This window comes from Podarcis bocagei (genome assembly GCF_964188305.1).
Source record: "Podarcis bocagei genome assembly, chromosome: W".
Lineage (NCBI taxonomy): Eukaryota > Metazoa > Chordata > Lepidosauria > Squamata > Lacertidae > Podarcis > Podarcis bocagei.
The window spans coordinates 96,090,153-96,117,212 of NC_138131.1; the positions used below are offsets into that span (position 1 = coordinate 96,090,153).

At 52.4% G+C, this 27,060-nt stretch overlaps 1 pseudogene across 1 annotated transcript in view; it reads right to left on the bottom strand.

Annotated features, from left to right (window-relative positions):
• Positions 1-295: 295 nt before the first annotated feature.
• LOC308578180 (tapasin-like) overlaps positions 296-27,060 on the bottom strand; it is a 29,848-nt pseudogene continuing 3,083 nt past the window's right edge. The window contains exons 2-7 of the transcript in view: positions 4,381-4,778; positions 3,233-3,565; positions 2,405-2,731; positions 1,947-2,036; positions 1,144-1,184; positions 296-816 (exon numbers count right to left, since the gene is read on the bottom strand). The product of the transcript in view is annotated as a tapasin-like (transcript). The remainder of the gene's footprint in view (positions 817-1,143; positions 1,185-1,946; positions 2,037-2,404; positions 2,732-3,232; positions 3,566-4,380; positions 4,779-27,060) is intronic.

A 27,060-nucleotide genomic window follows, 5' to 3' on the forward strand; every position in this document is an offset into this window, starting at 1 on the left:
TTAACACAGTCTACAGCAGAATCTACACAGAATGGGGAGGGGGGCGAGTTCTGGGCTCTGGGGGAGGGAAGGGGGGCAGGTCCTAGTCCGTATCGAGAGAGAGGGCCGAGGGGAACGAAAGCTGCTCTGCCTGGCCGTCTCTGCAGGGATGTTGCGGGGAAACGGGCTCCTTTTGCACCCAGGTCTCTAGAGGGGATAAACCTGGGTCTGGACTGTACCACTTCAGGTCCCCCAGAGGGGGAGGTAAAGGGACACCCAATGACCCACATTCTGTAAGTGGAGGATCCCTGATTGATTTATTTGGGGGGGGGGAGGGATATGCCAATCTTGCTCAAGTCAGCCTCCCCTCCTCCAAAAAGGTTCTCTCCCACAATCCCAAAGACAACACAGGCCCCCCTCAAGAGTCTCCCAGAGCATGTGCAGAGTTCAGAGATGCTTTTGTTGCGATTCCTGTCTTGCGGAAGGTTGGACTACATGACCCTCAGGGCCCCCTCCCAATTCTACACTTAAATAATTTCACAGCACGGAAGTGAGGAGGGGCAGGGACTGTCAGAAAGGGGGGCTTTTGCTATGCAGAGATCTGGCCCCCCCCTTAAAATCAGAGCTGTGAATCTGCAGGATGCGAAGCCAAGCAGACCCCTGACCCCAAAAAGGCAGGGGAAGGGGGCTTCCCACAAGGGACCAGTGGGGCAAGACTGGGCAGCCAAAGAGGAGGGACCCAGGAGTCCGGGGGCCTACGATCCACTTTGCTCTTTCAACGGGATCCGGAGACAGGCAACAAACCAAGCCGGGAGCAGGGTTGCCCAGAGTCCGTTACTGCAGAAAGAAGAGAAATCCGTGAGATACTGACCCGATTCAGAGAGGAAACATTAGCTGGCTGGGGGTTGCAATTGCAGGAATTGCTCCACAACAACCCTGTGAAGCAGGCAGACTGGATCCTGCCCCCCGGGACCCCTGAGAGCTTTATCATGGCCAGGGACTGGGGATTCGAACCCAGATCTCTCTGCCAGGGCCTAGTCTGGCCCTCTCACCACTGCACCGCACTGCCTCTCAGTGGGTGGCACAGAGATGTTTTTTTTAAAAGAATATAAAAATGAAGAATCGAGAGAACTTGGCAGTCTTGGGCGTATCTTGGACACTGACCTCGGATTTGGGCTTCTCCGATTTGGGTTTTTCTTCAGAAGCTGAAAAGGAGGATAATGAAGCAGGGAAAGGTTAATGACCAGAAAACCCAGGGAAATGGACAGGAATACTTGAAAGCATGCAGAAAGCTAAAAAGGAAATCAACATTTCTGAGCCGCTGGGCAGGGATGTTTTTAGCAGGCGACCAAAGAGAGTCTGGCCAAGGCGCCTGGTTGGTATCAAGAGGCAGGGAGTTCCAAAGAGCCTTGGAGCCGGGAGGGACCCCGAGGGTCATCTAGTCCAACCCCCCGCAAGGCAGGAATCTTGAACCCACAACGCTGATATCAAGAGTCTCAGGCTCTCCCGGCTGAGCTTCTTGTACTGGCAAATGTGGGAAAGGGGAGTCAATTGGCCAGTGCCAGTTCCGCCATTCAAAGGGGTCAGGTGGTGGAGGAGAGATTTCTCAACTGCTTTTACTGTCAATATTTGCATGGTCTTAATAGATTCTGAATAGTCTCCCCCAGGAAAATATTTCTATTTTTCATTATAATAATTAGACTTGAGGGAGGCTGGGTTATTTGTTTTGGTTCTCATTTTTATCATGTACGTTGTGTTTTCATCGTGCATTTTTATGCCACAAACTGCCCGGAGATCCAGAAAAGGAGGATGCTGTGTACATTTATAGAATCCTAGAATTGTAGAATCAGAAGGGACCCCAGGAATCTCAGCTAAAGTATCCCCTAAAATATTGACCAAATGGTAAAATAGGACCATATTGATAACAAAAATAACAGTACAGAAGGGGTGGGTGGGAACAACCTTACCCCATCGGAAGAAGGACCGCAAGACCCCCAGGAGCACAATGGCGACCAGGAACAAGCCGATGGCGTCCTCCAGGGAGGGGCCCAGGGACCCTGGGTGGGGGGAGAAGGGGCAGAGGCAGAAGGGGGGCGTCAGAGAGGGAGAAGGGGGGCGATGTCAGACCCCCACCCTGCCTTGGCCACCCAGTGCAGGTCCCAAAGCTGCACCTTCGCCCCACCCCCCATATCCTCCACCCCATGCCCGACTTGATCAGTGCCAATTCACAGAATCCTAGTTGGGAGGGCACCCCAGCGGTCATCCAGCCCAACCCCCTTCAAGGGAGGAATCCCAGCTAAATCACCCAGGACAGGCGACCTCCCAACCTCCGCCAGTCAGGAATCGCACCCGCAGCCAATCTTCTGGGCCTTGCTACCCAGCCCCCAGGGGACCCCGGCACAGACCCCCAAGTGCAGACCCCCACCTGCCACATGGAGCACGACCGCCTTCTTGACCCCCGCCTCGCCCAGCCCTGCATGGCCTACATGGCAGACGTAGGAGACCCCGTGGTCCTCGGTCGGGACGGGCAGCAGGCGGGCGAAGCTGGTGAAGCTGAAGGTGCCGTCAGGAGCCTGGCGGTGCCCCGAGTCCCCGATGTCCAGGAAGGCGTCCTGGGGGGCGCCGGACCCCCTCCGCTTCCAGCTGACCGAGGCACCCAGAGGGAAGAAGCCGGAGACCTCGCAGGCCAGCTGGGGCCGGGCACTGGGGGGCACGGAGAGCGTCGTGGGGCGCAGCGTCACCTGGGGGGGCTCTGCAGGGCGAGAGGGAGTGAGCAGAGCGCCCCCTGCTGACAACCAGGAGCACTGCAGGCTCCCAGCTGCCGGGAGGGGAGAGGGGGGCTCTTGGATTCGAATCCTGAGGAAGACAGGGTCCCCGTTGGCTTGACCAAGTGGCCAGGCGCTTCTTCAGGAGCCTCCCAACCCAGGGGCAGTCTCTCTGGATCGCTTGGTTCTTAGAAGCGTAGAATCAGACAGGTGGAAGGGATCCCCAAGGGTCATCTAGCCCAACCCCTGCCAGGCAGGGATCTCAGGGCAATTGGGCCACTGCGAGGTTGAAGCACTCTCCCTATGTTCTTTTGGCGCCTCCAGGCCCAGGAGCAGTCTATCTGGATCCCTAGGGCCTGGCCGGCATTTGGCCACTGTGAGAATGCAAGATGCTGGCTCCATGGGGGTCCCTTTGGGCAGTGGACCCCCTTTCCCCTTCCTTCCCTCCGCCCTCCCTGCAAGGGAGACCCCCCCGGTCGCTCACTCACCCACCACCTTGAACTCGAGCGCCTGCTGGGCGTGCAGGTGGGGCAGGTAGACGGTGCAGATGTAGGTGCCCTCGTGGCGGACGGCCACGCTCCACAGGCGCAGGGAGGCACCGCCGCCCTCGGCGTCCAGCAGCAGCTCATCCCCCTCCTCGGCCACCGACACCCCCCGCGTGGCTCCGTCGAAGGCCAGCACCACCTTCCCGGCCCCCCGGAACTGATGGCGCCACTCCACCGAGAAGGCCGAGGCCGGCGCTGAGAAGCCGCAGTGCAGGACTGCCGGGCGCCCGAGGCGGGACTCCAGGCGCGGCGTCCGCGTGAAGACCGACAGCACCGCTGCGCAAGGAGGGAGGAGGGCGAGGTGAGCGGGAGAGATCCCCAGCGGTCATCTAGACCCACCCCCGTGCAAGGGAGGAATCCCAGAAGGGAAAAACAACAAACCCAGGGCTGTGTTTAGCAGATGCGGCGCCAGGCTGCAAATGTCCGCCCGATAGTGTTGGGGTGGCCGTAGCTGCGCACTGCCAGCCATTGTGGGGGGCGCAACTCTCCCTCATGCCAATGCAGGAGAGCGATCCCCCGAGAGGCCAGCGCCCTATGGGAAAGACCGCTCTGAACAAGCCCACCATCTATTTGATTTATTCATTTAATTTCGTGGTTCTCAAATTTGGGGGGACCCCCATGAACGCTCTCCCTTTCAGCCAGTGCCCTAAAAGAGGCATGGTTTGGAACAACTGTTTGAACGACCCAGTAAGATGAAAGCAAGATTTGAAAGAGCAACAATTACTTGCCAAATGACTCAAAATCCACTTCAAACTACTCCAAGTAGTTCAACCCAGCAGATGCCTTTGATCCAGGGATTTCTGCTTTCCGCTTGCCCCACGGTGCCCCCTATCTCCCGCCCCCCAGGAGGGTGGAACCAATGACATTGGACATTCCTCATTTAAATCATGGCCTTTCTGCCCCGCCTTCTCCTCCCAGGGGCTGAAGGCGGCCTCCCTCCCCTTCCCCTCCCCTTCCCCCGCGCTGACCCTGCCAGGCCGGCCTGCCTGAGAAGCACCGACTGGCCCTCGGTCCCTCTCTCCCAGGCTGCTGGCGCAGGGCTCTGACCGCTAGGCCGCTCGGCTGCTCCCCTTCCGCTCGCCAGGTGGGACCTGCGGTGGTGGTGACGCTGCTGACCCCATCCTGCTGCTTCCAAGGCGGGGCCTCCTCCGTGTGCAGGACGCTGCTGACCCCGAACTCGGCCTCGGGGGCCTGCATGCTGGCGATGAGCCACTTGCCCCTCTCCAGGGCGCGGGGGCAGCCCCCTCCGCCCACCAGCCCCTCCGCCCAGGCGACAAAGTGGGACTCTTGCGGCGCGTAAGCGTTGATCTCGCAGGAGGATTCCGCCTCGCTGGCATCCGGACTCAGCCAGGGCGGGGGGGGTGGCCGAGGCCTGACCGCCCCACAGGGCCCCTGAGGGGTCTGCCGGGGGGACAAAGCGGGGGGAGGTGAACCAGTGTCTGGGGGGGGAATGATGAGCCTTGTCTCTCCACTGCCGGACCCCCCCAACCTACATCGCAGGGGGTTGGAGTGGATGACCTTTGGGGTTCCCAACTCCACCGTTCTGTGTCAGCCAGTTCAGTTCAACTCGCAGAATCACAGAATTGGAAGGGACCCCCGAGGGTCATCTAGTCCAACCCCCTGCGATGCAGGAATCTCAGCGAAAACAAGATGCCCTCTAAGGAGGATTTGTTTTGTCTATTTAATGGGATTTAAACGCCAGTTAATAAACCAAAGCAACCAAGCAGTTTGCTTGGTTCAGATACCTCTGAATCGTGTAAATGCTGAGGTTGGAAAACAATTTGAAGTACATTCAGAATAAGCATAACTAGATGAAATTAATCCACAACAATAGGACTCCTGAGTTCCTGAGATGATTTCTTTTGTCCTTTCACTGTATTTATTTTTCCCAATTGGAACTATGAAATGGTGATTTTCTTGAGTCAAAATGAGAGTAACCCTGAACGTTTCTTAGAAAAAAAGCACTGAACCTATATACCAGAGAAGAATGTACGGAACTGTAGTTGTTTGCATATATAGTGATATACAGTGGTACCCCACAAGACGAATGCCTCGCAAGACGGAAAACCCGCAAGACGAAAGGGTTTTCTGTTTTGGAGGCGCTTCGTAAGACGAATTTCCCTATGGGCTTGCTTCGCAAGACGAAAGCCCATAGGGAAATCTCCGGGGACCTCTTTTAAATGCTGGTGGTGGGGAGCAAAGCCTTTCCCCCCCCTCCGGCCTTCAGAAGAGGTCCAGGAAGGCCGGCAGGGGCTTCCGGTCGGCGCCAGCGTTAATGGCGGTCCTCTTTCCGAGCTCCGGAGGAGGAATGCTCTGCGAGTTTGGGTCTGACCCGCTACGGCAAGCGGGGGACCCCTAAAATCACAGGCGCTGAAGCCTGTGAACAAGGAGACTCGGTGGGCACCAGAAGCGCCCCCCTTACTGCAGAAAGAGCCTTTTTAAAGGCTCCGGAACGGCATCAGGAGAGCGCGGTGCTGAGAGTCACTACCCAGCCCGCAGAGTGAAGCCGCGTCGCCATGAACGGAGAGCGCCGATTTCTTCCTGTAAATTTGGGACTGAAAAGCCTGTGAGTAAGACTGAACGTTATTTTGAAAAATTTTAAAATTGGAAATCTGGCTGAAAATGGGGAAGGTGAAAATTAAGGAAGTCTGCCTTCCCCCGACTGCATGACAGCTAAAGCAACGGAAATTTAAAGCTGCATCCGTATGAAACATCCTTTGACTACTTAAACCTGACATTGGATCTAGATCTCCCCTCTAGCAAGCAGGGCAGAGGGGAGGAAAAAAGGACATTAAGAACTGCATGATTTATTTAAAAGAAAAAAATCTTCTGCTGCCTTAACACCCTGAAACGGACTGCCAAATAAGACATTAGGGCACTGAACTGTCTTTAAACTTCTGGGAAAGTTACATGGTTGAAGTTTCGTTTGATACAAAGTTTTAAGACTTTATTGCTACAGTATATTGGAGTGTGTTGAAAGAGTATCTACTGGAAAAAGTGTCGCAGCATATATTTTCAAGCCTCCTGATATACTTGTTTTTAACTTCTTTGTTTCCTCACTTGGACATTTTGTTTTGCTCCCCCTAGAGGGCTTAAAGTAACGGTTGTAACAGTTTAAGACAGTGGAATTTTCCATCAGCGGACTGTTTTTGTGGGAACGTCCTTGGGACATGAGTGGTCCAGCAGAAGAGATAACCACCAGAGCCAAAGCTAAGCAGCAACAACAGCAACAACAGCAACAAAAGAAAAGAGGCTCAATTACAGGTTTAACTCCTACAGGAACAGCAGGACAAGAAAAAGTGACAGCTGCTTCCATGGAGTCAGTGACACAGGCGTTACTCAAGATAAATCAATCTTTGGAGACTTTGACAAAGCAGAGTACAGAAAATACACAGAAATTAACAGAACTAACAGCAAGATTGGACTTGAACACAAAAAGTGTGACAAGCAATACAGAATCTATAAACAGGTTGATTGAAGAAAATTCTGCAACACGTAAAATCGCAGAGGAAGCCAGAAGTGTTGCCGGAGAGACACAGGAGAAGCTAGAACCGATTGCTAAAAAGGTTTATGAACATGATGCAACTTTGTCTTTGATGGAATTACAGAGAAAGGAAAGAAATTTGAAATTAAGATTAATTCCCGAGAGCGAAGGGGACAGCCTGGTGGAGTTCCTAACACAAAAGTTTGCTGACTTTTGGGAAGATTTGGAGGAGGAAGAATTTAAGATAACAACAGCATTTAGACTGGGCAGGAGACTGAACAAAAAGACTCCGAGGGATTGTCTGATTACCCTTAGATCCAAGGAAGAAAGAGACAAAATATTAAAACTACATTATCAAAAGGCCTTGGAAATTGAAAATTCACCTATACAAATTTTTAAAGACATCCCTAAATATATCTTGGAGGTGAGAACCTTCTACAAGGATCTGGTCTACCTGCTGAAGAAGAACAACATCCTCTTTAGGTGGGAGTTCCCACAAGGATTGTCCTTTAACTACAAGGGAAAGAAGGTGAAAATAAAGACAATTCAAGATAAAGAGAAGTTTTTGGAGAGAAACCAAGAGGATCTACAGAAGGGAACGGTGGATCCAATTGCAGAACAAAGGAGAGCACTAGACATTCTGAACCTACCGTTTGGACTCAACCCACCACCATCAGAGGAAGAGCAACAACTTGGAGCGGTTGGAGGAGTAACAGAAAAATAACAAGATGGCCCTGCAATTCCTTAGTTGGAATTGCAATGGGCTGAACATGCCTTTGAAGAGACGCCAAGTGTTTCATATCTTGAAAAGAGAACAATTGAACTTCATTTGCTTACAAGAAACCCATGTAACCAGGGTACACAGGAAACTATTTATAAATAAAAGACTAGGACAAGAATTTATTTCATCAGACAAAGTCAAGAAAAGAGGAGTTGTGATTTACGTAAAAGAGAAATGGGCTCCAAAAATGATGTTTAAAGATGAACAAGGAAGATACCTGGCAGTTGAAATACAAGCACAAGGAGAAAAATTTTTAATAGTTGGAGTTTATGCACCAAATGAAGGCAAGGCGGAATTCTTTAAGAAGCTCCATGAAACTCTGATGGATTACCGTATTTTTCGCCCCATAAGACGCACCGGCCCATAAGACGCACCTAGATTTTAGGGGGGGAAATGAAGGAAAAAATTTTTATTTCCCCCCCCAGGTGCGCTGCGCTACACCAGGAGCTTGGGGCGTGCGGAGCTCAGCGCGCCCCAAGCTTCTGCGTGCCGGCAAGGTCTCCGCTAGCGTGGGAGAGCCGGCGCCTCTCCCAGGGCTAGCGGACCCCTGCGCTAATCCAGAAGCTTGGGGCGTGCTGAGGTCAGCGCGCCCCAAGCTTCTGCATGCCGGCAAGCAGTCCGCTGCCGCCCCAAGCCTTGCGCACCCGGCGGGACCTCCTGCCGGGTGCGGGAGGCTTGGGGCAGCAGCGGACTGCTTGCCGGCATGCAGAAGCTTGGGGCGCGCTGACCTCAGCACGCCCCAAGCTTCTAGGTGCGCGCAAGCAGTCCGCTGCCGCCCCAAGCCTCCCGCACCCGGCGGGACCTCCTGCCGGGTGCGGGAGGCTTGGGGCGGCAGCGGACTGCTTGCCGGCATGCAGAAGCTTGGGGCGCGCTGACCTCAGCACGCCCCAAGCTTCTAGGTGCGCGCAAGCAGTCCGCTGCCGCCCCAAGCCTTGCGCACCCTGCCTTCAGGGCGCTCGACGCTGCGAGAAGCAGGCTGCTATCCGCAGCCTAGGCAGCCCTGTGGGACCTCCCACAGGGCTGCCTGGGCTGCGGAATGGTTCCCGAAGCGTCGGGCGCTCTGCCTTCAGGGCGCTCGACGCTGCGAGAAGCAGGCTGCTATCCGCAGCCTAGGCAGCCCTGTGGGACCTCCCACAGGGCTGCCTGGGCTGCGGAATGGTTCCCGAAGCGTCGGGCGCTCTGCCTTCAGGGCGCTCGACGCTGCGAGAAGCAGGCTGCTATCCGCAGCCTAGGCAGCCCTGTGGGACCTCCCACAGGGCTGCCTGGGCTGCGGAATGGTTCCCGAAGCGTCGGGCGCTCTGCCTTCAGGGCGCTCGACGCTGCGAGAAGCAGGCTGCTATCCGCAGCCTAGGCAGCCCTGTGGGACCTCCCACAGGGCTGCCTGGGCTGCGGAATGGTTCCCGAAGCGTCGGGCGCTCTGCCTTCAGGGCGCTCGACGCTGCGAGAAGCAGGCTGCTATCCGCAGCCTAGGCAGCCCTGTGGGACCTCCCACAGGGCTGCCTGGGCTGCGGAATGGTTCCCGAAGCGTCGGGCGCTCTGCCTTCAGGGCGCTCGACGCTGCGAGAAGCAGGCTGCTATCCGCAGCCTAGGCAACCCTGCGGGACCTCCCACAGGGCTGCCTGGGCGGCGGAATTGTTCCCGAAGCGTCGGGCGCTCTGCCTTCAGGGCGCCCGACGCTCCGAGAAGCAGGCTGCTATCCGCAGCCTAGGCAACCCTGCGGGACCTCCCACAGGGCTGCCTGGGCGGCGGAATTGTTCCCGAAGCGTCGGGCGCTCTGCCTTCAGGGCGCCCGACGCTCCGAGAAGCAGGCTGCTATCCGCAGCCTAGGCAACCCTGTGGGACCTCCCACAGGGCTGCCTGGGCGGCGGATATTTTCCTGAAGCCTGGAGAGCGAGAGGGGTCGGTGCGCACCAACCCCTCTCGCTCTTCAAGCTTCAGCGAAAGTCTGCATTCGCCCCATAAGACGCACCCAGATTTTCCCTTCATTTTTGGAGGGGAAAAAGTGCGTCTTATGGGGCGAAAAATACGGTATTTGGATTACAATGTAATAATTATGGGAGATATGAACGGTGTGGTTTCTACAAACATGGACAAGGCACAAAGACTGACAATCTCCAAGGAAGGGAGACTTCCGAAGACCTTCTTTGAAATGACTGAAAATGTGGACCTAATAGACATATGGAGAACAAGGAACCCTCTTGAGAGAGAGGGAACTTTTTTCTCTCAAGCAATGATGACCTGGACCAGAATTGATCAAATGTGGATTACTAGTGGGATGGCTCCAAAGATTAAGAAGATAGAAATCTGCCCAAAAACTTGCTCCGACCATAACGCCGTGAAGATGGAAATGAAACTTACAACAACTGGTCAATTTAGATGGAGGATGAATGACACCCTGTTTCGAAATAAGGAGATCCACATGAAGGCCCAAAAAACTTTAAAGGACTATTTTGAAATAAATCTAAAGGCCGATGTGGAAAAAAGAGTGATCTGGGACGCAAGTAAAGCTGTGATGCGAGGATTTTTGATTCAACAAAATTCAATAAAAAAGAGAAAGCAGAATGAGAAGAAGGAAAAGATTTTGGAAAAGATAAAAGAAGGAGAGAAAAAATTAAGATCAAAACCAAAGTCCCAGGAGATTTTGAGAGAGATTAAGTTATATCAAACACAATATATGGAATTGATGAATCAAGAGATTGAATGGAAGATAAAGCAAATGAAACAAAAGACATTTGAATCGGCAGATAAATGTGGTAAACTTCTGGCTTGGCAATTGAAGCAAAGGCAGAAACTAAATACAGTTACAAGCCTAGAAGTGGATGGAAAGAATATATCTAAACCTAACGAGATTAGAAACTGTTTTTTGAGCTGTTTTAAAAAACTATACTCTCAAGGGCCACAAATTGAAGAGGACATAGATGAATTCCTTAGTAAATATGGATTACAAAAAATCTCTCATCAAAGCAAGGTGGATTTAAACCAGAGAATAACAGAACAAGAGATAGAGGGAGCCATTCAGGACATGCAACTGGGCAAATCTCCAGGACCAGACGGACTGACTTCCAGATATTACAAAGCTTTGAAGGAGTGGTTGGTTCAACCGTTAAAGGAAGTCTGCAACGAGATTTTAGACGGGGGGAAAGGCACCAGAGTCGTGGAAAGAAGCTTATATTACACTCATACCAAAGACAGAGACTGAAAAGACTCAACTTAAGAACTACCGCCCAATATCATTACTTAATGTGGATTACAAAATTTTTGCAGACATTTTGGCAAAAAGATTTAAAAGAGTGTTGATGGAGAAGATTCATAAGGACCAAGCAGGCTTTCTCCCTAAAAGGCATCTATCAGACAATGTAAGGAATATAATAGACATTTTGGAATTGTTAGAGGTGAATATAAACACCAAAGCAGTGCTGATTTTTGTGGACGCGGAGAAAGCCTTTGACAACATTTCTTGGAGTTTTATGAAAAAGAATCTTCATGGGATGGGGGTAGGCCAAGGGTTTGAGAATGGTATGGGTGCGATATACTCTGAACAAAAAGCTAAGCTGATTGTAAACAATGTAATAACTGAGGAACTAAAGATAGAAAAAGGAACACGACAGGGGTGCCCAATTTCCCCATTGCTCTTTATTACGGTTCTGGAGGTGTTGCTGAATATGATTAGAAATGACCAGCAGGTTAAAGGTGTACAGGTCGGAGCTAAACATTACAAGTTAAAGGCATTTGCAGATGACTTAGTACTGACTTTACAAGAGCCAAACACTAGTACCAAAAGGGTCTTGGAGATAATTCAACAATTCGGCCAGGTAGCCGGCTTCAAATTGAACAAACAAAAAACTAAAGTTTTAGGGGAAAACTTAACAGATATGGGAAAGGAGAAATTCCAAGAGGAGACAGGGTTGACGGTGGTTAAGAAGGTGAAATACCTAGGGGTTTATTTGACGTCTAAAAATGTGATTTTGTATAAGGATAATTATGAAAAATGTTGGTCAGAAATCAAAAAAGATCTAGAAATATGGTCAAATTTGAAATTGTCAATGTTAGGCCGAATTGCAGTGATTAAAATGAATGTATTGCCTAGGATGTTATTCTTGTTTCAGACCTTGCAGATTCTTGACAAGATGGAATGTTTCAAGAGGTGGCAGAAAGATATTTCGAAATTTGTTTGGCAGGGCAAAAAGCCCAGAATTAAATTTAAAATACTGACAGATGCTAAGGAAAGAGGGGGTTTTGCCCTGCCGGACTTAAAATTGTACTATGAGGCAGCAGCGTTTTGCTGGCTGAAAGAGTGGATGCTCCTCGAGAACATAGACATTTTGGATCTGGAAGGCTTCAATAACGCATTTGGTTGGCATGCATATCTATGGTATGATAAAATTAAGCTGCATAGTGCCTTTAAAAATCATATTGTCAGAAAAGCATTGTTTAATGTTTGGATAAGATATAAAGATCTGTTGGAAAACAAAACCCCTAGATGGGTGTCTCCTGTGGAGGCCAAGGCAGTGAAGAAACTCAATATGGAGGTCGGATGGCCGAAGTATTGGGAAATTTTGGAACAGGAGGGAGATAAATTGAAATTACAAAGTCACGAGAAAATGAAACATAAGGTACAAAACTGGTTTCAATATCACCAAATAATGGAGTTTTTCAAACAGGATAGGAAAATTGGCTTTCAGGTGGAAAAATCAAAACTAGAGACTGAACTGCTAGAACCCAATACTAAGAATTTATCAAGAATGTATAACTTGCTGCTGAAATGGAATACACAGGATGAAACAGTTAAATCGGCTATGATTAAGTGGGCACAGGACGTTGGTCATAACATTATGTCTGCTGACTGGGAATGGTTATGGAACACTGGTATTAAATTTACGGCATGTAATGCCTTAAAGGAAAACATTATGAAAATGGTCTATAGGTGGTACATGACCCCAGTCAAGCTGGCAAAAATTTATCATATGCCCGATAACAAGTGTTGGAAATGTAAAGAGACTGAAGGTACCTTCTATCACCTTTGGTGGACATGCCCGAAGATTAAGGCTTTCTGGGAAATGATTTATAATGAAATGAAAAAGGTACTTAAATGTACATTTCCTAAAAAACCAGAGGCCTTTCTCTTCGGCATTGTCGGCCAATTGGTGTCAAAGAGGGATAGAACTTTTTTGATGTATGCTACAACAGCAGCAAGAATACTCATCGCAAAGTATTGGAAGACACAAGATCTACCCACTCTGGAAGAATGGCAGATGAAAGTGATGGACTATATGACTATATCCCTTCCCTCCCCCCACACCCAGGGGGTCCCCTCAGCCCTCCTTGCCCAGGGAGGCTCCATTGGGACGCAAGCGAAGATGGCAGGAGCAGCAGGGCAGCAACGGGGCCGGATTCGGGACTCGGCCAGGAAAGCGAAAGCGAAAGCGGAGGGACTGTCCCGGGCCAAACCCTCCCCCCACCGCCCCGCTTGGCGACAGGCAGAAATCCCACCGGAGAAGTTTCCCCCGCCAGCCCCTTCCTCGCCCGCTGAGTTTCTGCCTTGCAGGGGGAGGAAATCTGACCACGGGGGCGAGGGACGCCTCCTCCTCCGCCCCCGGAGGGAACCCAGGCGTCCGGCCCCGAGCTCTCCTCCTCCCGCGCCCTGCGAGGGGGGGACCCAGGCGTCCGGCCCCGAGCTCTCCTCCTCCGCCCCCCCCGGAGGGAACCCAGGCGTCCGGCCCCGAGCTCTCCTCCTCCGCCCCCCCTCAGAGGGAACCCAGGCGTCCGGCCCTGAGCTCTCCTCCTCCGCCCCCCCCTCGGAGGGAACCCAGGCGTCCGGCCCCGAGCTCTCCTCCTCCGCCCCCCCTCAGAGGGAACCCAGGTGTCCAGCCCCGAGCTCTCCTCCTCCGCCCCGCCCTCGGAGGGAACCCAGGCGTCCGGCCCCGAGCTCTCCTCCTCCGCCCCCCCCCTCGGAGGGAACCCAGGTGTCCAGCCCCGAGCTCTCCTCCTCCGCCCCCCCCCCTCGGAGGGAACCCAGGTGTCCAGCCCCGAGCTCTCCTCCTCCGCCCCCCCCTCGGAGGGAACCCAGGCGTCCGGCCCCGAGCTCTCCTCCTCCGCCCCCCCCCTCGGAGGGAACCCAGGTGTCCGGCCCCGAGCTCTCCTCCTCCGCCCCCCCTCGGAGGGAACCCAGGCGTCCGGCCCCGAGCTCTCCTCCTCCCGCGCCCTGCGAGGGGGGGACCCAGGCGTCCGGCCCCGAGCTCTCCTCCTCCGCCCCCCCTCGGAGGGAACCCAGGTGTCCAGCCCCGAGCTCTCCTCCTCCGCCCCCCCTCGGAGGGAACCCAGGTGTCCAGCCCCGAGCTCTCCTCCTCCGCCCCCCCCCTCGGAGGGAACCCAGGCGTCCGGCCCCGAGCTCTCCTCCTCCGCCCCCCCTCGGAGGGAACCCAGGCGTCCGGCCCCGAGCTCTCCTCCACCACCCCCCCTCGGAGGGAACCCAGGCATCCGGCCCCGAGCTCTCCTCCTCCCGCGCCCTGCGAGGGGGGGACCCAGGCGTCCGGCCCCGAGCTCTCCTCCTCCCGCGCCCTGCGAGGGGGGAACCCAGGCGTCCGGCCCCGAGCTCTCCTCCACCACCCCCCCTCGGAGGGAACCCAGGCGTCCGGCCCCGAGCTCTCCTCCTCTGCCCCCCCCCTTGGAGGGAACCCAGGTGTCCGGCCCCGAGCTCTCCTCCTCCGCCCCCCCTCGGAGGGAACCCAGGCGTCCGGCCCCGAGCTCTCCTCCTCCGCCCCCCCCTCGGAGGGAACCCAGGTGTCCGGCCCCGAGCTCTCCTCCGCCCCCCCTCAGAGGGAACCCAGGCGTCCGGCCCCGAGCTCTCCTCCGCCCCCCCCCTCGGAGGGAACCCAGGCGTCCGGCCCCGAGCTCTCCTCCTCCACCCCCCCTCGGAGGGAACCCAGGCGTCCGGCCCTGAGCTCTCCTCCTCCGGCCCCCCCCCGAGGGAACCCAGGCGTCCGGCCCCGAGCTCTCCTCCTCCGCCCCCCCCTCGGAGGGAACCCAGGCGTCCGGCCCCGAGCTCTCCTCCTCCGCCCCCCCCCTCGGAGGGAACCCAGGCATCCGGCCCCGAGCTCTCCCCCTCCGCCCCCCCCACTCGGAGGGAACCCAGGCGTCCGGCCCCGAGCTCTCCTCCCATAGGCGCCGACTCCATGGGGCCTGAGGGGGCTCAAGCCCCCTCAAAAATTTTTTGCGGGGGGCCCAGCCCCCCCAATAATCTCAGGCGCTCTTCCAGCAGAGCACCGCCGCCGTCCCCCGCCTCCTCCCCACCTGCTCCCTCGCCAGCCAGCCAGCCAGCCGCGCGCCCTAGTCGGACAGCCCCGGCCGTCCCCCGCGAGATTAGGTAATCCCCGGGGGCGGGGGCTCCTGCCTCGCTGCTTCGCAGCACCACCGCCACTGCCAAGGCACTGCCGGGGGGAATTTCAGCCCCCGCGAGAACAGGGGAATCCCGACCGGCCACACCTCCCAGCCAGTCAAGAGCCGGAGCGGAGGGGGCTCGCCCTCTCTTCTCCGGCTAGCCCCACGTTTCCCGCATATCAGCTGTTCCGGAGCTGATTAATAGGCGCAGCACGCTCTCCCCTATTCGCTCACGAGGAGGCGGTGCCACTTTATTTGCATATTCATGAGCTTATTTATTATTCATGAGCTTTCCCGGGCCCCCCCAATATTTTTTATAAGTCTGCGTCCCTGGGGGACCCAGGCGTCCGGCCACGACCTACCCAGCAGCAGCAGCAGCGGGAGCCCCTTGGCGCGGAGCGGAGCGGCTTGGGCAGCCATGAGGCTCGGCAGGGAGAGAGCAAGGAGAGGCGGCGATGGCGGAGACTCCGTCCCGCTTCCCCTTTCGATTTCGGAGCCCCGAGAGGAAGGAGGGCGGGGCAGGAGGGAGGGGGAAGCTCAACATCCAAAAAACGAAGATCATGGCCACTGGTCCCATCACCTCCTGGTAAATAGAAGGGGAAGAAATGGAGGCAGTGAGAGATTTGACTTTCTTGGGCTCCAGGATCACTGCAGATGGTGACAGCAGTCATGAAATTAAAAGACGCCTGCTCCTTGGGAGAAAAGCAATGACAAATCTAGACAGCCTCTTAAAAAGCAGAGACATCACCTTGCCAACAAAGGTCCGTATAGTTAAAGCCATGGTTTTCCCAGTAGTGATGTATGGAAGTGAGAGCTGGACCATTAAGAAGGCTGATTGCCGAAGAATGGATGCTTTTGAATTGTGGTGCTGGAGAAGACTCTTGAGAGTCCCATGGACTGCAAGAAGACCAAACCTATCCATTCTGAAGGAAATCAGCCCTGAGTGCTCACTGGAAGGACAGATCCTGAAGCTGAGGCACCAAGACTTTGGCCACCTCAGGAGAAGAGAAGACTCCCTGGAAAAGACCCTGATGTTGGGAAAGATGGAGGGCACAAGGAGAAGGGGACAACGGAGGACGAGATGGTGGGACAGTGTTCTCGAAGCTACCAGCATGAGTCTGACCAAACTGCGGGAGGCAGTGGAAGACAGGAGTGCCTGGCGTGCTCTGGTCCAGGGGGTCACGAAGAGGCGGACACGACTAAACAACAACAACTATTTATACCCCGCCCGCACATCTGGGGTCAGGGCACGAGGCTGCTGTCTTGATGGCCTCTGAGCCGAGAATCACAGAGAATTCTGCACATGCTCTGGACCATCCGCATTCTGGGAGGGAGGGAGAGCGACCTGCTGGCTGCGCTCAGCTTGCAAAGGGTTAAATCGAACAGAGCTGGAGTCCTAGAGAGGACAGGAAGCAGAGACAGCAGGCAGCAGGTCCTCCAGAGCAAAATCCCCTTCCTCCGTGCCCAGCCGCTTTGGGCATCTCTTGTCTCCTCCTCGCGTGCTGCCTCTGTTTCCCTCCTGGGAAGAGTCCGGTGAGTCTCCTCTCTCTTCCCCCTTGGGGTGCCTGGGGGAGAAGAAGAAGAAGAAGAAGAAGAAGAAGAAGAAGAAGAAGAAGAAGAAGAAGAAGAAGAAGAAGAAGAAGAGGAGTTTGGATTTTGATATTCCTCCTTTCACTCCCTTTAAGGAGTCTCAAAGCGGCTCACGTTCTCCTTTCCCCTCCTCCCCCACAACAAACACTCTGTGGGGTGAGTGGGGCTGAGAGACTTCAGAGAAGTGTGACTGGCCCAAGGTCACCCAGCAGCTGCATGTGGAGGAGCGGAGACACGAACTCGGTTCCCCAGATTACGAGACTACCGCTCTTAAGCACTACCCAGAAGGGGGTCCCAGGGCTGCAGGGGGGTGTTCTGCTTCTGAATGGCAGGGGCAGACCCCCAAGTCTGGGAGCAGAGGGTCCTGCTGCCCCCCATTTCTCTCTGCCAAGTCTGGGGGGGATGGCCAGAATCCCCCTTGAAATGGGGGAGCCCCTGCCAGGCCATCCTTTCCCCCTGCCAGAGCCCCAAGGGAAGCCTTTCTGGGCAGGGGCCATGAATCAGCCATTGAAGAATGTTCTGAATAACATACTGAATAAAGGAACATTACCAATTACCAGTCTTTTAGAAAGAAGCATATATTACAATAATTCCAAAACAAGGTGCTGATCCATTTATGGTGAAAAATTATAAGCTAATTTCGTTATTAAATAATGATTATAAACTTTTTGCTAACATTTTAGCAAATAGGTTAAAAGAATTGGTGAAAGAATTAATTCATGAAGGTCAAGCAGGCTTCCTTCCTGGTTGACATATGAAAGACAATGTAAGAGATATGGTAGGCCTAATAGAATATTTGGAGACCTGGAATGACAAGCAAGCAGCTTTAATATTTATAGATGCATAAAAGGCCTTTGACAATATTTCATGGAACTTTATGAAAAATAATTTAGAGATGATGGACTTTGATCAACCTTTCCATATGGGACTGGGAGCTATTTATAACAACAACAATTTATTTATATCCCGCCCTCCCCAGCCAAAGCCAGGCTCAGAGTGGCTAACACCAGTAAAAATAGCACAATTTACATAACATCACAGTCAATTAATTAAAAAACATTCTAAAATCAGTTCAGAATCAAATTAATGGCAACCATTGGTGTCAGAGCTGCTTGAAGATCCTAGCTCACAGAGGATCACGCTAGCCAGCGATCATTAAGTAAAAGTCTTTATTGAATTACAGTTTCCATTCTCACGCTGCTGCGCGCAAACTCTACGTCTAGTAGCTAGATCGGCGAAGCTCCGTCTGAGTCTCCGCCCCGTGAGCACCAACTTAATATCCTAGCCTTGCTCCACCTTTTCCGCCTGACTGTCCTCCTCTGGGTCCCTCTACCCCCCGGGGCCTCCTCCTTCCGGGATTCTTCTGACGCTGACCCGGACCCTCCTGCCTCCTTGCGCCGGGCTTTAGGACCTGGTTCCCTTTCGGGGCTGCTTACTGCGCCGCCTTCCTCTGCATTTGAACTTGGCGCGCGCGCCCAACCTTCCACCTTCCTCTTAACCGTTTCTTCGCTCCCCGATGGAGGTGTGGCCACTCCTGACTCATGCCCTCCCTCCTGTGGTGAGCTGCCAGCGCTTCCCCCCTGGCTCCCTTCCTCTTCCCTGCTTCCTGGCGGTGACGCTGGTCCCGATTTCCAGCTGCTCCCCCCTGAGTCCCTTCTGGCTCTATCTTCCTGGGGTGCCCCCCTTGCCCTGGCCACTGGTGCTCCTTTCTGTGAATCCTCTGATTCACTGGAAAGACTAGGAGATCTCGGGTCGTCGTCATCACTCATCTTTTCTTCTGCCTCCTCCCCTTCGCTCTCTGTTTCCTCCCTTGCCCGTGCCTCTGCTCCTAAACCCCTGACATCCATCCCCCCCCCGAAGCCCCCCATTCCCCCCTCCCCTCCTTCCGGTGCTGGAGCTGGGGGCTGCTGTTGCAAAGGGACGAACGTCGGATATCGGTCGCTTCCCGTGGCGGGCCTCCATCTGAAGTCTTCCGGTTCTTCCTCCCTGCTCTCGTCGACGACGGTCACCTCCGCTTCCATCTCTGTGCCGCCGTGCTCGAAACCAGGGTCGTCCCCGAAAATGTCCATGTCCGTCTCTCCCTCACTTCCTCCTGGCGGCGTTGCTCGTCCTGAGCATTCCAGCCACTTTCTGCGGAACTGCTCCTCTGGCCTATCGTCCCACCAATACGAGGGTTCTGAGGCGGATCCCGAGGGTGACCCCTCCGGGGAACGGACGTCTCGTGTCGGCTCCTCGTCCGAGTCGAACCCCCGGAACGTGCTGGCCGAAAGCGTGGGCGTGAAAAGCCAGTCGTCGAAAAAGTCTGCTGGCATAGGTCTATGTGGGAAGAGGGCATGAAACTCGTCTTTGAGCAGAGGTTCGTCTAAGGCGTAGCCCGGCACGTAGATGGCCCCTTTACGGATGAGCAATCCATCTCTTAGCTGGAAACCGTCGGCCGCTGCCTTGCCCCTTTGCACCTCTGCCATCTTTGCTTGTGCGAAGGAGTCCCCCTGCAACGCTCGCCGCACCGCCTCTAGGTCCACGGTCGCCGCGGCGCACGCCCACACTGTCGGTGCGAAGATGTGCATGGCGGCCGCTGGTGTTGCGTCCTCCAGATACTGTGGTTTACGGGAGAGAGCGTCTGCCATGATGTTGGTGTCCCCCGGGACATACTCTATTCGGAAGTCGAAGTTCGCAAAGAACTCAGCCCAACGTATCTGCCTCTGGTTCAGGAACTGTGCCGTGCGCCAGTGCTCTAGATTCTTGTGGTCCGTGCAAACCTGCACCGTGTGCTTGGCGCCGATCAGAAAGTGCCTCCACGCCTTGAACGCTGCATGAATGGCCAGCAACTCCCTGTCCCATATGGTGTAGTTCTGCTCGGACTTGCTGAGCTTCCTGGAGTAAAACGCTCCCGGTCGCCACACCCCCTGCGGGTCTTTCTGCAGCAGGACCGCCCCCACGGCTCTGTCCGAAGCGTCTGTCTCCACCCTCATCGGCTTGCTGGGGTTGACATGAAGCAGCTGCTCTTCCGACGCGAAGAGACGCTTGAGTGCCTGAAAGGACTGCTCCGCCTGCTCTGTCCAAATGAACTTCTTTTTCTTGGAGCTAAGCGTGTCTGTGATGGCCGCCGTCTGCATCGCGAAGCCCTTGATAAACTTGCGATAGAAGTTCGCAAAGCCGACAAACCGTTGGACCTCCTTCCGGTTGCGCGGGCTCTTCCAATCCAACACCGCTCGAACCTTGGCGCTGTCCATGGCGAGCCCCTTGTCAGACAGCTTGTAGCCCAGAAAATCCACCTCCGTCACGTCAAATTGGCACTTCTCCAGCTTGGCGTAGAGCCTATGTTGCTTTAGCCTGCTCAGCACTTCCTTGACGTGCTTGTCATGCTCCTGCTGCGACTCCGAAAAGATCAGGATGTCATCTAAGAAACAGACGCACGTCTTGTAGAGAAGTCCCGCCAACACGTGATGCATAAATGCTTGAAAAACGTGGGAGCCATTTTGCAATCCAAAAGGCATAACTCTATATTCGTAGGTCCCCAGGGGCGTGAACATGGCTGTCTTCCACTCATCACCCTCCCGCATGCGAATGAGGTTGTACGCCCCCCGCAGGTCCAACTTGGTGAACACTCTGCCCTTCCGTACCTTCGCGAGGAGGTCGTCAATTCGGGGCATGGGGAAGTCCGATGGCCTAGTCACACTGTTCAAAATCCTGTAATCCACTACGAGTCTCTTTTGGGGCGTGTCCCGCTTCTTAACAAAGAATACGGGACTGCCCCCCACTGCCTTGGACTCCCGGATGAAGCCGCGCTGCAAATTATGATCAATGAACTCCTTGAGTTCTTGCAGTTCGTCCTCTGACATGGAATACAGTCTCCCTTTAGGCAGCGCCGCCCCCGGCAGCAGGTCAATTTTGCAGTCATATGGTCTGTGAGGGGGTAGCCTGTCTGCCTCCTTCTCGCAGAAAACTTCCAAAAACTCAGCGTACTTGTGGGGAATCGCTTGCAGCGTGCCTAGCAGCAGCTGTGATTCCTCTTCCTCTCCTTCCTGCCTGGGCACGATGCAGTGTTCAGCACAAAAGGAAGAGCCGAAGGTCAGCTGCCTCTGGTACCAAGCCATCGTTGGGCTGTGCTTGTCCAGCCAACTCATGCCCAATACAACGGGCGTGTCAGATAGTTGAGTGACGTTGAAGCTGATGATTTCTCTGTGATTCCCAAGTCGCATCACCATTGGTGGCGTCTGCTTCACCACTTGCCCCCCGAGCAGCTCCCTGCCATCCACCGTGACAACCTGCAGGGGCAGTGTGGCTGGCAGCAACTGCACAGCGTGCCTGTCGACAAAGTCCTGCCCTATAAAGTCCGCATTGCTGCCTGAGTCGATGGTGATTGGCACGTCTATGGTGATTCCATTGGGCAGCTGGAGAGATGCTGTGAGCCGCACTACTGGTTTGGGCGGGAGGGGGTTCACGGGCTGCAAAATTTCTGGGGACTGCGTCACTAACACTTCTGGCTGGGCCCCAGTGCCTCTTCCTCCAGCCAGACTGCGTCGTTTCCCTGCTGTGGTCCTCCTTGCTGCGTTGCTGCAGTCACCATTGCTGAGGCTGCAGTGAGCTTGTGGGGCCTCTGGGGACACTCTTTTGCCTTATGCCCTGGTTCCTCACAGACGTAACACTTCCTGTTCCCTCTAGGAGGCTTCGCTTTCACTGCTGCCGGTGCTAGGGCTCTGGTTGCTGACTGAGCCCTTGCACCTCCAACCTCCATAGGTTCGGCTCCTCCTCCTGGCGGAGGCGTGGATTGCGCCCGCGCTGCTTCTCTGGGAAGGAAGGAGGGGCCCCCGGCTGGTTCGCGCCCTCCACGCCCTTCGTCCCTGCTCCACGGACGTCCTTCCAGCCTCACCCCCACTGCCAGTGCCCTCTGAACAACCTCCTGGGTGGTTCGGGGTCTCTCCCCCCTCGCGATCTCATCTTTAATCGAGTTGTGCAGCCCCTCCCAAAAGAGGTCTCTTACAGGAGCCGAATCTCTGTCCCATTCCAGGGCACTGACCAAGGCGAAAAAGCGGGCATGATACTGCCTGACGCTGGCCCTCCCTTGTCTCAGCCCATGCACCTCCTTCCGTGCAAGATCCACGTCAATACTTGATAAAAAGCACCCATCCATCGCTTTAATAAAGGCATCCGCATTCTGGAGCGCCGGATCCTTATCTCTCCATAAATTGCGTAGCCATGCTTTCGCATCCCCATGCAGATGGGACATGATGAACCCCACTCTCTCTTGTTCATCTCTAAAGTCTTTATGCAGCAGTTGCAGTGCGCACAGTACGTCGGCTCTAAAGTTGGGATACTGTTGCAGGTTCCCATCGAAGTGAGAGACTAGCCCGCCTGCCCGTCTCGCCAACCCAATTCCCTCCTGCCGGGGTGTCTGCTTTGTCAGCACGTCTAACCTGACCTGGAGATCCCTGCAGGCGGCAGCTGCCTCCTCCTCTCTCTTCCTGGATGCGAGAACCTCGGCGTTCAGTTGTGCCACTGCTTTTCTGAGGTCCTCTATCTGCTGCTCAGCCGTCATGTCGTCTGCCGTTCGTGAGCTCGCTAGTAGGCACCTGTTTCTCTCCCCTCCTCGAGGCTGTAGATGCCCACAATGAGGTGACGGAGCTTACTGTCAGAGCTGCTTGAAGATCCTAGCTCACAGAGGATCACGCTAGCCAGCGATCATTAAGTAAAAGTCTTTATTGAATTACAGTTTCCATTCTCACGCTGCTGCGCGCAAACTCTACGTCTAGTAGCTAGATCGGCGAAGCTCCGTCTGAGTCTCCGCCCCGTGAGCACCAACTTAATATCCTAGCCTTGCTCCACCTTTTCCGCCTGACTGTCCTCCTCTGGGTCCCTCTACCCCCCGGGGCCTCCTCCTTCCGGGATTCTTCTGACGCTGACCCGGACCCTCCTGCCTCCTTGCGCCGGGCTTTAGGACCTGGTTCCCTTTCGGGGCTGCTTACTGCGCCGCCTTCCTCTGCATTTGAACTTGGCGCGCGCGCCCAACCTTCCACCTTCCTCTTAACCGTTTCTTCGCTCCCCGATGGAGGTGTGGCCACTCCTGACTCATGCCCTCCCTCCTGTGGTGAGCTGCCAGCGCTTCCCCCCTGGCTCCCTTCCTCTTCCCTGCTTCCTGGCGGTGACGCTGGTCCCGATTTCCAGCTGCTCCCCCCTGAGTCCCTTCTGGCTCTATCTTCCTGGGGTGCCCCCCTTGCCCTGGCCACTGGTGCTCCTTTCTGTGAATCCTCTGATTCACTGGAAAGACTAGGAGATCTCGGGTCGTCGTCATCACTCATCTTTTCTTCTGCCTCCTCCCCTTCGCTCTCTGTTTCCTCCCTTGCCCGTGCCTCTGCTCCTAAACCCCTGACAATTGGGCTAGAGTTCTATGAAGATTACAGAAGGAGAGAGGGGGTCAGACTGTGCCTTGGCCAAAGGCCTGGCGGAACAGCTCCGTCTTGTAGGCCCTGCGGAAAAATGTCAAGTCCCGCAGGGCCCCAGTCTCTTGTGACAGAGCGTCCCACCTGATCGGGTCCACGGCCAAAAAAGCCCTGTCTCTGGCTGAGGCCAGCCTCACATCCCTATGGCCCGGGATCTCCAATATGTTTTTATTTGAAGACCGTAAGGTCCTCAGTGGGACATACCAGGAGAGACAGTCTCATAGGTATGAGGGTACTAGGCCGTATAGGGCTTTAAAGGTTAAAAGCAGCACCTTTAATCTGACCCTGTACTCCACTGAGAGCTAGTGCAGCTGGAATAGCACTGGGTGAATGTGATCCCAAGGCGAGGACCCCGTAAGGAGTCTCACCATGGCATTCTGCACCCGCTGGAGTTTCTGGGTCAGTCTCAAGGGCAGCCCCACGTAGAGTGAGTTACAATAATCAAGTCTGGAGGTTACCTTTGCGTGGATCACAGTGGCTAGGTCAGGGCGAGAGAGGTAAGGAGTGAACTGCTTAGCTTGGCGGAGATGAACAGAAAGCCAAACTGATTGTTAACAACACTTTAACAGAAACTTGTGATATTACAAAAGGTACCAGACAGGGTTGTCCTTTATCACCATTGGTAATTATAACTGTTTTGGAAGTTCTGGCGAAAGTCTTAAGATTAGATCAAGATATTCAAGGCATAAGAGTAGGACATAAAGATGGGCGGGGTATAATTATTATTATTATTATTATTATTATTATTATTATTATTATTATTATTATTATTATTATATTATATTATATTATTATTATTATTATTATTATTATTATCAAATTAAAAGCCTTTGCAGGCGACTTAGTAATAACGGTGGAAGATCCCCTTTCCAATGTACCTAAAGTGCTGGATAGGTTATGTGAATTTGGCCAAATAGCCGGTTTCAGACTGGAGGGTGTGAAACACCTAGCAGTCAAGTACAACATTCCTAGAGTAGACATAAATAGGAATGCTTGGACCAGCCAGTAGTAAACTTCCTGTTTCCTCCTGGGCTGGGACAAACTTCCTCCGCATGTGACTAGAGGTGGGCAGGACCTTACCTGCCCAGGTACAAAGGGGCAAGGCAGGTAAGGGATTTCTGGGAAAGGATATATAATGAATTAAATAAAATGTTTAAATATACATTTGTGGAAAAACCATGACTTTTTAGGTATAATAGGTGAACAGATTCCCAGAAAATTTTTTAAAAAAACAAAACATTTTATGTATGCAACAACAGCAGCAAGAATCTTACTAGCCCAAAAATGGAAGCAAGGAGATGTGCCAACAAAAGAAGAATAGCAGATGAAACTTACGGACTTTCCAGAGATGGCAAAGCTGACGGGGAAGAACCGAAATCAGGAAGATCAAGTATTTGAGAAGGATTGGAGTAAATTTGTGTATTATTTAAAAGATCACTGCAAATAGTTTAAAACATTAGCATGTTTGTGTGAAGACTTGTAATGTGAAATTAATTTTGATAAATTATTTTTAGTATACTTTAACAGTGGGAAAACTAAAAGATGCAGAGAATTTATGTTTATTTGAAGAAACATGGGGGGAGGGAAGTCAAAAGGTTCTGATGAACCTGAGGTGTATTGTTTTGAAATGGTTTTGACATTGTATTCTGTCAGAGTTGCTCCCCGATCCTAGCTCACAGAGGATCACGCTAGCCAGCGATCATTGAGTAAAAGTCTTTATTGAGTTACAGTTTCCATTCTCAAGCTGCTGCGTGCAACTCTACGTCTAATGGCTAGATCGGCGAAGTCCCGTCTGAGTCTCCGCCCCTTGCGCACCAACTTAATATCCTTTTTTTTTTTTTAATAAAATTTTTATTGGTTTTACAGGATTTTTTAAAGAACAAACAAACACTTAGAAAGACAAACATACACGCATAATTTCATAACATATTTTCATAAACCTCTTTTCTTGGACTTCCCCATACCCCCCCTTTCTGCATCCCAATGCCCATAATTTCATAGCAACTCCCAATTCTTACTTTCCAGCCTCTGTCATCTTAGTCCTCTTTGTGTTATGACCTTATATCACTGTATCCCTTTGTTTCTGAAAACCATAACATTTTAACATTCATTAAGTTTATAGTAGTCCTTAAGATAACTTTTAAATTTCCTCCATTCTTCTTCCACCGTCTCTTTTCGTTGGTCATGGATTCTGCCAGTCATTTCCGCCAATGTCATATAGTCCATCACTTTCATCTGCCATTCTTCCAGAGTGGGTAGATCTTGTGTCTTCCAATACTTTGCGATGAGTATTCTTGCTGCTGTTGTAGCGTACATAAAAAAAATTCTATCCTTCTTTGACACCAATTGGCCGACCATGCCCAAGAGGAAGGCCTCTGGTTTTTTAGGGAAAGTACATTTAAGTACCTTTTTCATTTCATTATAGATCGTTTCCCAGAAGGCCTTAATCTTCGGGCATGTCCACCAAAGGTGGTAGAAGGTACCTTCAGTCTCTTTGCATTTCCAACATTTGTTATCGGGCAAATGATAGATTTTTGCCAGCTTGACTGGGGTCATGTACCACCTATAAACCATTTTCATAATTTTTTCCTTTAAGGCATTACATGCCGTAAATTTAATACCGGTGTTCCATAACCATTCCCAGTCAGCTGACATAATGTTATGTCCAACATCCTGTGCCCACTTAATCATAGCCGATTTAACTGTTTCATCCTGTGTACTCCATTTCAGCAACAAGTTATACATTCTAGATAAATTCTTAGTATTGGGTTCTAACAGTTCAGTTTCTAGTTTTGATTTTTCCACCTGGAAACCAATTTTCCTGTCCTGTTTGTAAAACTCCAATATTTGACGATATTGAAACCAATTTTGTACTTTATGTTTCAGTTTCTCATGACTTTGTAGTTTGAATTTATCTCCATCCTGTTCTAAAATTTCCCAATACTTCGGCCATCCGACCTCCATATTGAGTTTCTTCACTGCTTTAGCCTCCACTGGTGACACCCATCTAGGGGTTTTGTTTTCCAACAGATCTTTATATCTTATCCAAACATTGAATAATGCTTTTCTAACAATGTGATTTTTAAAGGCACTGTTAACTTTGTCATACCATAGATATGCATGCCAACCAAAAGCGTTGTTAAAACCTTCCAGATCCAAAATGTCCGTATTCTCGAGGAGCATCCATTCTTTCAGCCAGCAAAAAGCTGCTGCCTCATAGTACAATTTTAAGTCCGGCAGGGCAAAACCCCCTCTTTCTTTAGCATCTGTCAATATTTTAAATTTAATTCTGGGCTTTTTGCCCTGCCAGACAAATTTCGAAATGTCTTTCTGCCACCTCTTGAAACATTCCATCTTGTCAAGAATCTGCAAGGTCTGAAACAGAAATAGCATTCTAGGCAATACATTCATTTTAATCACTGCGATTCGGCCTAACATTGACAATTTCAAATTTGACCATATTTCTAGATCTTTTTTGATTTCTGACCAACATTTTTCATAATTGTCCTTATACAAATTCACATTTTTAGATGTCAAGTAAACCCCTAGGTATTTCACCTTCTTGACCACTGTCAACCCTGTCTCCTCTTGGAATTTCTCCTTTTCCATATCTGTTAAGTTTTCTCCTAAAACTTTGGTTTTTTGTTTATTCAACTTAAATCCAGCTACCTGGCCAAACTGTTGTATTATTTCTAAAACCTTTTTCGTACTAGTGTTTGGCTCTTGCAAAGTCAATACTAGGTCATCTGCAAACGCTCTTAACTTGTAATGTTTAGCTCCGACCTGCACTCCTTTAACCTGCTGGTCATTTCTTATCATATTCAGCAACACCTCCAGAACTGAAATAAAGAGTAATGGGGAAATTGGGCACCCCTGTCGTGTTCCTTTTTCTATCTTAAGTTCCTCAGTCACTACATTGTTTACAATCAATTTAGCTTTTTGTTCAAAATATATTGCAGCCATACCATTCTCAAAACCTTGACCCACCCCCATCCCATGAAGATTCTTTATCAAAAAACTCCAATAAATATTATCGAAGGCCTTCTCCGCATCCACAAAAATCAGTACTGCTTTAGTGTTTATATTCACCTCTAGCTTT